Source organism: Coregonus clupeaformis, chromosome 1 (genome assembly GCF_020615455.1).
Source record: "Coregonus clupeaformis isolate EN_2021a chromosome 1, ASM2061545v1, whole genome shotgun sequence".
NCBI classification, from domain to species: domain Eukaryota; kingdom Metazoa; phylum Chordata; class Actinopteri; order Salmoniformes; family Salmonidae; genus Coregonus; species Coregonus clupeaformis.
Window position 1 is genome coordinate 51,449,491 of NC_059192.1, and position 9,331 is coordinate 51,458,821.

Here is a 9,331-nt window from a genome sequence, read left to right on the forward strand (position 1 = left end):
CGGTTAACACTTGTCCCTCAGCGGTAACCCTTCCCCGTTTAAAGGGGCCTCTTTGGATGGTCTGACTCCCCGGATTTTACATCCAGCTTGAAAATGTTCTCCACTCCCACATCGGAAGCAGTGTGTGCAGCGTGCATCTGTTCTGGCCTGCTGGCAGACAAAACACCTCCTTGGAGCTTGAGCAGAGCGGTTGGTATACAGGTTAGGTGCATATTGATACTGCGCAGGGTCAGGTGCTTGGGGCTGACTGTAGTTGCTGTAATATTGCTGCTGGGAAACAGGTGGCTGGGGGTCCCTATCTGGCCTCCTAACTGGAAGTGGGGCATGGGCATAAGGCGATGACTGAAACATAGGCTGCTGTAATGTCTCCTTAATCTGAGCAATCTCTGCACTGAGACCTTTTAGGGAAGCTACACCTGTCTTAAGTTCAGCTAACTCTGTTAACAGTTCTGCGGGTATCTTAGCTTTGGCTTCCTTCACAGGACACTTTGCAGATGGCGTATCTTCTAACTGGACTACACTTACGGTTGTAGCAGGCTGTGGGGCATTAAAACGCTTTTTGTTTCGTCTTTCTATCTCATTAGCACAAGCAATGTTAAGCTTCTCTAGCAAAACCTAATCTGATGTTTCGCTATCAAGCAGGAGAGGCTGCATGTCTATCCTGATACTGTCACTCTGGAGACCTGTAAGGACTGTGTGTAAACACATGCGCTGGACTAGAGCAGGGTCATACTTAAACCCTGATTCTGACTCCAGGGATGCAAATAGTACTTTCTGCCTCAAATCTAAGACGCGCATCAGGAAGCTTTGAGGGGTCTCCTTGCTATGCTGTGCTTCTGAAGCTAGCTGTTTGTAAAGCTCTGTTGCACTCTTCTCTTGGAAGTGGGAACGCAGGATGCATCTAAGTGTGGGAAGAGTTAGCTGGGGTTTACCTTCCAAGTAGCTGCGTAGCTGTGAGCCTGGAGAAATAGCCCTGATTACTGCGTCTACTATTTCTACCTCAGGATAGCCTCTGTTAAGTCCATTCTCAATCTGATGGGCAAGGCTGGAAAAAGTCAGTTTATCTTTCTGGCCCGGTTCACCTATCTGACCAGAAATGTTTAACTCTTTGCGCCAGTATGAGCTGGGCGATGCACTGGGTGAGAGCTGCATGCTCCTCTGAAGATGGGCAGGGGGTTGGGGCTGGCGCAGAGAATCACTGGCTTTGTCTGCAGTACTCTGCTCAGTTCCCACCCATTGTTGTGGGGTTACAGTTCTCAGTCCCTCGATTATGTGATGTGTTCTGGCTGTTTCAATATCATGGTCAGTTTGCCCTGTCTTGCTATCTATGCCACTGATCATCTCTGTCATTTTGTCTTTAAGTAACAATAATTCCGACATGCCGCCATCTTCTAACTCTGCAACTTCCTCTCTTTCAAGGAACATCATAATGTGAGTCATCAGTGATATGCGGGATTTGTCTTGAACATCTCTTCTCTGTTCGCCTGATATGTCAAGGAAATCACATACGTCTAGTAACTTGTCTTTAGTCAGGGTGTGCAATTCTCCTACTACCTCTTCCTGTAGTTCTTCCAAGGCGGTTGTCATGTTGACAGGACAGGAGGAACCTTTACTGTGCAGGAGTTGACTCTGAATTAGATGGTCCTTACTGTCTCTGATGGTCTCTCAACGGCCTCAGTTGACACGTACTTAACCCCCAACTTCCAGCTCCCCTCGAACAGCAACACTTTCCTCACTACAGCCTGCCTGGGTTGTTATGTAGGGATTTAGCTGGCTCGGAATTCAGCGACCAGGATGTGGAAGCCGGATATCTGAGCAGCAATCTCAGCGGAGCCTCCAAAATATTACACCCCTGAAAAAGGGGAGAAATAATCACGAGAGTGACGCAGTTATGTTTCCTCACTGAAAACTTTAGTATAATGCTTTTACAAAAATACCACATTTTACAGAACAACAGATCTACAGGAACCAGAGTTTTGTAGGGTACAAAGCTTATTCAAGTCACAACAGCATAACTGTAATTCACTAAAACATATACAAATGTTTCAATATAACTGTCAAACACAAAGTAGCTTTAGCTCAGTAACCCATAACTACATTTATCAACCATGTCAACAAAGTATTCGAAACACATTATACAAATAACCCCAAATATATTATTAACAGCGCACATGTTCATTCACAATTAACATAAAATGGCAGCTACTCTCAGTACGAAGCTATTCTTCGCTGCAACCAAGCAGGTTTCACTCACACACGCACCTATTACTCCCTTCAACTTAACTTAACTTACTCAAGATGTTACTAACACATACCTTAAACTCTTGACATGTTAGCAAGTTATTACATTCAAATTAACTCGTTTTATCAATAACGTACCTGAAAAAGGGGAGAAATAATCACGAGAGTGACGCAGTTATGTTTCCTCACTGAAAACTTTAGTATAATGAGAAAAAAGACCGCGATTTCCCCAGAAAGTTGGATGGAGACCAGAGCAATCGATCTCAGGCTCATAGATTAAGAGCATTTAGTAGATCACAGATTAACACTTTTACCCTTAAATTAGGCACCACAAAATAAAGTAGTCAATATAACGTTTACACATTCCTCTTACAATATTTACCCTTTTACACTTGACGGATTTTAACACAATTATGAATTTTATCAATCTCTATGAACTAGTACTGGATGCATGATCTTTTTAACCTTAGATATTTTAAGATCCTTACATACCATGAACTTACTAATACTTTTTAGTGTATAACAGGCTATGAATATGTCCTTTAACCTGTCACATAGACGCAATCTTAATCGCACTTCACACTGCCCTCACCCACCTAGATAAGAGGAATTTATTGAAAACATGGATATGTATGATAGTGTGTTTAATAAATGTGTCCTCATTGATACATATACATGCACCCAAGATCCACCACAATCCTGCTTCTGTAAACTGATCTTCCATGAGCCAATAATTACCTCTCTCCTTTTACACCCAGGCTGAAATGACTCATGCTAGGTAGAATGTGCTAAAAAGGTGAGATGCATTGGGACATGGACAAATTAATGACTGCACAGAAGCACAGACTGTCAGAAATGCATGTAACTAAACCCCAAATCCCTGCACAGTCCCACAGTTATTATTTACCCAGTGAGTGAGTCGCCTTGAATCCAGTGAGTGTGTGTCTGGTAATGGCTTGTTGAGTTGCCTCACCATTCCTAAATATGGGCATTAACAATGAAGGAGGGGGTTAGAACATTTTGCATACAGATGTAAATGAAGCCTAAAGTAAACATGGTCTAGCCCGTGGTCATAGTCAGACAATGAAGCTGTGTGCTTTTTACTTGCTCAGTCACCAGTTGTTTGGTGTTAGTTTGTGTGATTAGATGTAGGTAGGAGCTGGGTCCATTTAAGGCTCGCACACATTCACACCCAATTTGGATCTAGCGTTTGTCTGCTGATCGTTCAGCACGCTGTGTTTTAGCAGAGAGGAAAAGGCGAAGCGAGAGCGATAACTGGGCCCTCTCCAGCAGGTGGTGTTTTTTAATTTTCTTCGTTTTTGTATGGAGGTCAATGAGTGTAAAAAATAAATGGAATGGCTTATTTGCTACGTGTTGCTTATTTGATCGAATAGAAGTGTCGTAATGTTTGGGTTGTTACAAGTGTACTGATATAAGTAGGACACGTGGCATCCCGGCAACTTCGAGAAAAACTCTATATCGGAGTTGTGCCTGGTCATCACTACTTACCAAAGTCATAAATACTGCCTATTCCTAAAATGTATCTTTTTAAAATGTGATTTTAAACCTAACCTTAACCACACTGCTACCCTTATGCCTAACCTTAACCTTAAATTAAAACCAAAAAGCTTGTTGTTTTTTATGATATTGAATTTGTGTCTGTGGTAACTAGATGAAACCGTTGTGCCTGTTGTTCAAAAGCGTATCCAAACTCTCATTGGCTAGAATCGTCCCACCTGATCTTGCCTCCTTCCGACTGCCTTCCATTTTTGAAGACATTTATTTTCATTGTTAGTGGCCACCAGAGTATCTGGTCAATATAATGGATAATCTGTGGTTTTAGGGACCACCCGCTGTAGACGTCTGACTGCTGACATTTTACAAGTAAAATCGGTGAGCACTCGGTTCGCAAATTACGTTCGGAGATGCGAAGTACTCTCGGCCAGCAACCACTACTGGTGTGCCTGAGACCTTAGGCTTCACTACAAAGAGGAGAGACTGAACAAGTCTAAAACGACAAACAAAACATAATAATTTTTATGACTCAAAACATGCACTTTATTTCCACCTCTCTACAGGACCAGTGTATGTATGAGCAGCTAAAGGAATCTCTTATGAGGATTCCTTCAGAATGGAGGATATCAGTGCCAACCACCAAGGACCAACTGTTTGGACACCAAGACATTTTGACTTTATTGACTTTTTGGGGGGATTGCGGTTTTCTAATCCAAACCACGTTTTATAACACATTTTATAATCTTATGTAAGCCTTGAATTACGTATAAAAATGTTTTTTAGAAATGGATTACTGTTTGTAATGACTGTTTTATTGAAAACATGGATATGTATGATAGTGTGTTTAATAAATGTGTCCTCATTGATACATATACATGCACCCAAGATCCACCACAATCCTGCATCTGTAAACTGATCTTCCATGAGCCAATAATTACCTCTCTCCTTTTACACCCAGGCTGAAATGACTCATGCTAGGTAGAATGTGAGTAAGGTCTTTAATCAGGTCAACACCCGCAAGGCTGCGGGGCCCAATGGTATTCCAGGGTGCATTCTCAGAGCATGCGCAGAACAGCTAGCAGGCATATTCACAGTAATTTTCAACCTCTCCTTGTCCCAGTCTGTAATTCCCTCATGTTTTAAGATGACCACCATCATTCCTGTTCCCAAGAACTCTAAGGCTTCATGCCACAATGACTAATACCGTGTAGCACTCACATCTGTAATCATGAAGTACTTTGAGGCTGGTTATGGCACACAACTCCATCATCCCAGACTCCCAAGACCCACTCAATTTCCATACCGCCCCAACATATCCGTAGACGCAATCTCAATCGCATTTCACACTGCCCTCACCCACCTAGATAAGAGGAATACCTATGTGAGAATGCTGTTAATTGGCTACAGCTCAGCGGTCAACACCATTGTCCCCTCCAAGCTTGTCACCAAGCTTAGGACCCGTGGACTGAACACCTCCCTTTGCAACTAGATCCTGGACTTCCTTATGGGCCGACCCCAGGTGGTAAGGGTAGGCAACAACACATCCGCCACGCTGACCCTCAACACAGGGGCCTCTCAGGGGTGCATGCTCAGTCCCCTCCTGTACTCCCTGTTCATCCATGACTGTGTGGCCACGCATGACTCCAACCAGAGTATGTGAGTGGGGCTGGAGTGGAGAGTGCCCAATTTGACTGGAGCGTGGAGCGTGTTTCCCAAAAGCTGGACCATATGCCTTCTCGCAAGCTCCAATATATCTCAGACTGGCCAATAAAAATAAAAGATGGGCAGTTTGAGATATGGCTTTTTCTTTGCAACACTGCCTAGACGGTCAGCATCCTGGAGTCGCCTCTTCACTGTTGACGTTGAGACTGGTGTTTTGCGGGTACTATTTAATGAAGCTGCCAGTTGAGGACCTGTGAGGCGTCTGTTTCTCAAACTAGACACTCTAATGTATTTGTCCTCTTGCTCAGTTGTGCACCGGGCCTCCCACTCCTCTTTCTGTTCTGGTTAGAGCCAGTTTGCACTGTTCTGTGAAGGGAGTAGTACACAGCGTTGTACGAGATCTTCAGTTTCTTAGCAATTTCTCGCATGGAATAGCCTTCATTTCTCAGAACAAGAATAGACTGACGAGTTTCAGAAGAAAGTTCGTTTCTGGCCATTTTGAGCCTGTAATCGAACCCACAATTGCTGATGCTCCAGATACTCAACTAGTCTCAAGAAGGCCAGTTGTATTGCTTCTTTAAATCAGCACAACAGTTTTCAGCTGTGCTAACATAATTACAAAAGGGTTTTCTAATGATCAATTAGCCTTTTAAAATGATAAACTTGGATTAGCAAACACAACGTGCCAGGACTGATTGTTGCTGATAATGGGCCTCTGTACGCCTATGTAGATATCCATTAAAAATCAGCCGTTTCCAGCTACAATAGCCATTTACAACATTAACAATGTCTACACTGTATTTCTGATCAATTTTATTTTATTTTTATAGACAAAAAAATTGCTTTTCTTTCGAAAACAAGGACATTTCTAAGTGACCCCAAACTTTTGAATGGTAGTGTAACATACGGTATTACCTCAATTACCTCTTACCCTTGCACATTGACTCGGTAATGGTACTCCTTGTATATCGCCTAATTATTGTTACTTTTTATTTAGCAAACATTTGTCTTACTTTTTTAACTCTGCACGGTTGGGAATGCACTCGTGAGTAAGCATTTCACTGTAAAGTCTACACCTATTGTATTCGGCGCATGTGACCAATAACATTTTATTTGAATGTGAAAATCTGAGGCCCGCACCCGAACCAATACAGAAAATGGCTGTACGCTACAGTCAGAGATGGTGGAAAGATTTTTTGGCAGGGGGTGCAGTATTATTTTGCCTGATTTAGATAGGCCATGTTTCTGCTCACAATTTCTGACATTTTGGTAGGCTATTTGTTAGTCAACTTATCTATAATTACACTGAACAAAAATATAATCGCAACATGTAAAGTGTTAATCCCATGTTTCATGAGCTGAAATAAAAGATCCCAGAAATGTTCCATACGCACAAAAAGCTTTTCTCACAAATTTGTTTACATCCCTGTTAGTGAGCATTTCTCCTTTGCCAAGATAATCCATCCACCTGACAGGTGTGCCATATCAAGAAGCTGATTAAACAGCATGATCATTACACAGGTGCACCTTGTGCTGGGGACAATAAAAGGCCACTCTAAAATGCAGTTGTCACACAACACAATGCCACAGAGGTCTCAAGTTTTGAGGGAGCATGCAATTGCAGGAATGTACTCCAGAGCTGTTGCCAGAGAATTTAATGTTCATTTCTCTACCATAAGCCGCCTCCAACGTCATTTTAGAGAATTTGGCAGTATGTCCAACGGTCCTCACAACCGCAGACCACGTGTAACCACGCCAGCCCAGGACCTCCACATCTGGCTTCTTCACCGGCGGAATCGTCTGAGACCAGCCACCAGGACAAATTAAACTGTGGGTTGCCACAACCAAAGAATTTCTGCACAAACTGTCATAAACCGTCTCAGGGAAGCTCATCTGCATGCTCGTCATCCTCACCACGGTCTTGACCTGACTGCAGTTCAGCGTCGTAACCGACTTCAGTGGGCAAATGCTCACCTTTGTTGGTCGCTGGCACGCTAAAGAAGTGTACTCTTCATGGATGAATCCCGGTTTCAACAGTACCGGGCAGATGGCAGACAGTGTGTATGGCGTCGTGGGCGAGCAGTTTGCTGATGTCAACATTGTGAACAGAGTGCCCCATGGTGGTATTGGGGTTATGGTATAGGCAGGCATAAGCTACAGACAACTAACACAGTTGCATTTTATCGATGGCAATTTGAATGCAGAGATACCGTGATGAGATCCTGAGGCCCATTATTGTGCCATTCATCCGCCGCCATCACCTCATGTTTCAGTATAACGCACGGCCCCTTGTCACAAGGATCTGTACACAATTCCTGGAAGCTGAAAATGTACTGCATACACACCAGACATGGATGTACGACAGCGTGTTTCAGTTCCCGACAATATCCAGCAACTTCGCACAGCCATTGAAGAGGAGTGGGACAACATTCCACAGGCCACAATCAACAGCCTGATCAACTCTATGTGAAGGAGATGTGTCGCGCCGCATGAGGCAAATGGCGGTCACACCAGATACTGACTGGTTTTCTGATTCACGCCCCTAACTTTTTTAAAGGTATCTGTGACCAAGAGATGCATATCTGTATTCCCAGTCATGTGAAATCCATAGATTAGGGCCTAATGAATTTATTTCAATTGACTGATTTCTTTATAAGAACTGTAACTCAGTAAAATCTTTTAAATTGTTCCATATTGTGTTTATATTTTTGTTCAGTGTAGATGTTGCCCTAGAAGACTAAATAAACCCTTGTTCACCAGAATGATGTCATAACTCAATAGAATGAATCCTTCAATCTAGTTGACATCCGTAAAGTTCTCTGTCATCTCTGCTTATTTCGCAGAGAAAAGACGTTTAGGGACCTGGGAGAAAATGCAATGGGCCTAACAAAAAAAACTGGAAAGATTTTCTTTGCAACATTTCCAAATATCATCAGTTTGACCAGTTGTAAGGAAATAGAAAGCTGTGAAAATGACCCAACATGTTTCTGATAAGATTTCAGTTCAGCTTGGATGCATATTTTATGTCATTGAAATACTATCAGCTTTTATGATGCTGATAGATAGTCTGTAGAGGTGTTAACTGCGCATTCACATTCTCTCAAGATGTTGAAAGAAATAAATCATATTTCTCCACTCCTATTCCCTAGTGAAAATGTAGCCGACATTTGGTGTATCATTTTACTGCAAGAAATGCTTAATTCTGCAGGAGTTAATATTATGGCTATGTGAGAGGTTTTAGACCTAGTCAGTGTCCAGATTTCAGTTTCCATTTAACCCATCTCAACAGTAGGCTACAGTTCCTTTGACGTGCCATAGGCCTATTTGAAGTCCCAGTCTTGTGACTGTTGAATTTGTACAGCTCCTCACAATCACACATAACACACCGGCACTGCTATCATCCTCTTTTACCGCTTCACCAAATATTTCCCAAACATTACTTTTGTCTTTATTTTTAACTCTCCATTTCACAGCGTTTCGCTTATTGAATTAAACTCCGACATTGTCCTTTTTGCCTCTGTGGATCAATTTTAGGCTGCCAGATAGCCTATTAAATAAAAACCTCAATGTCCCTTATATAGATAAATTGTACAACAATGATACATTTATGCATTTAAGGTATTGTTTTCTCTTTATTCAACCCGCCCGCCCTTCATTCACACAATATTTAATTACCCTAAACCCGCTGATATAACCGCAGGGATTGGCATCACTAGTGTAGATGTCTCCCACACTACCGCCACAGATAGTGTGCGAGACATCTCTTAAAGAGAGATTTGAATCTAGATCCATCTCTTTACACTACACAAGTATCTTGCCTGGACCAAGTTTGTGTCATCAAAGTACTGTAGTGTAGAGGCCCTTAATCAGGTGTTAAATGAGGTGAAAGGGAGATTGGAGTAGGACTTCAATG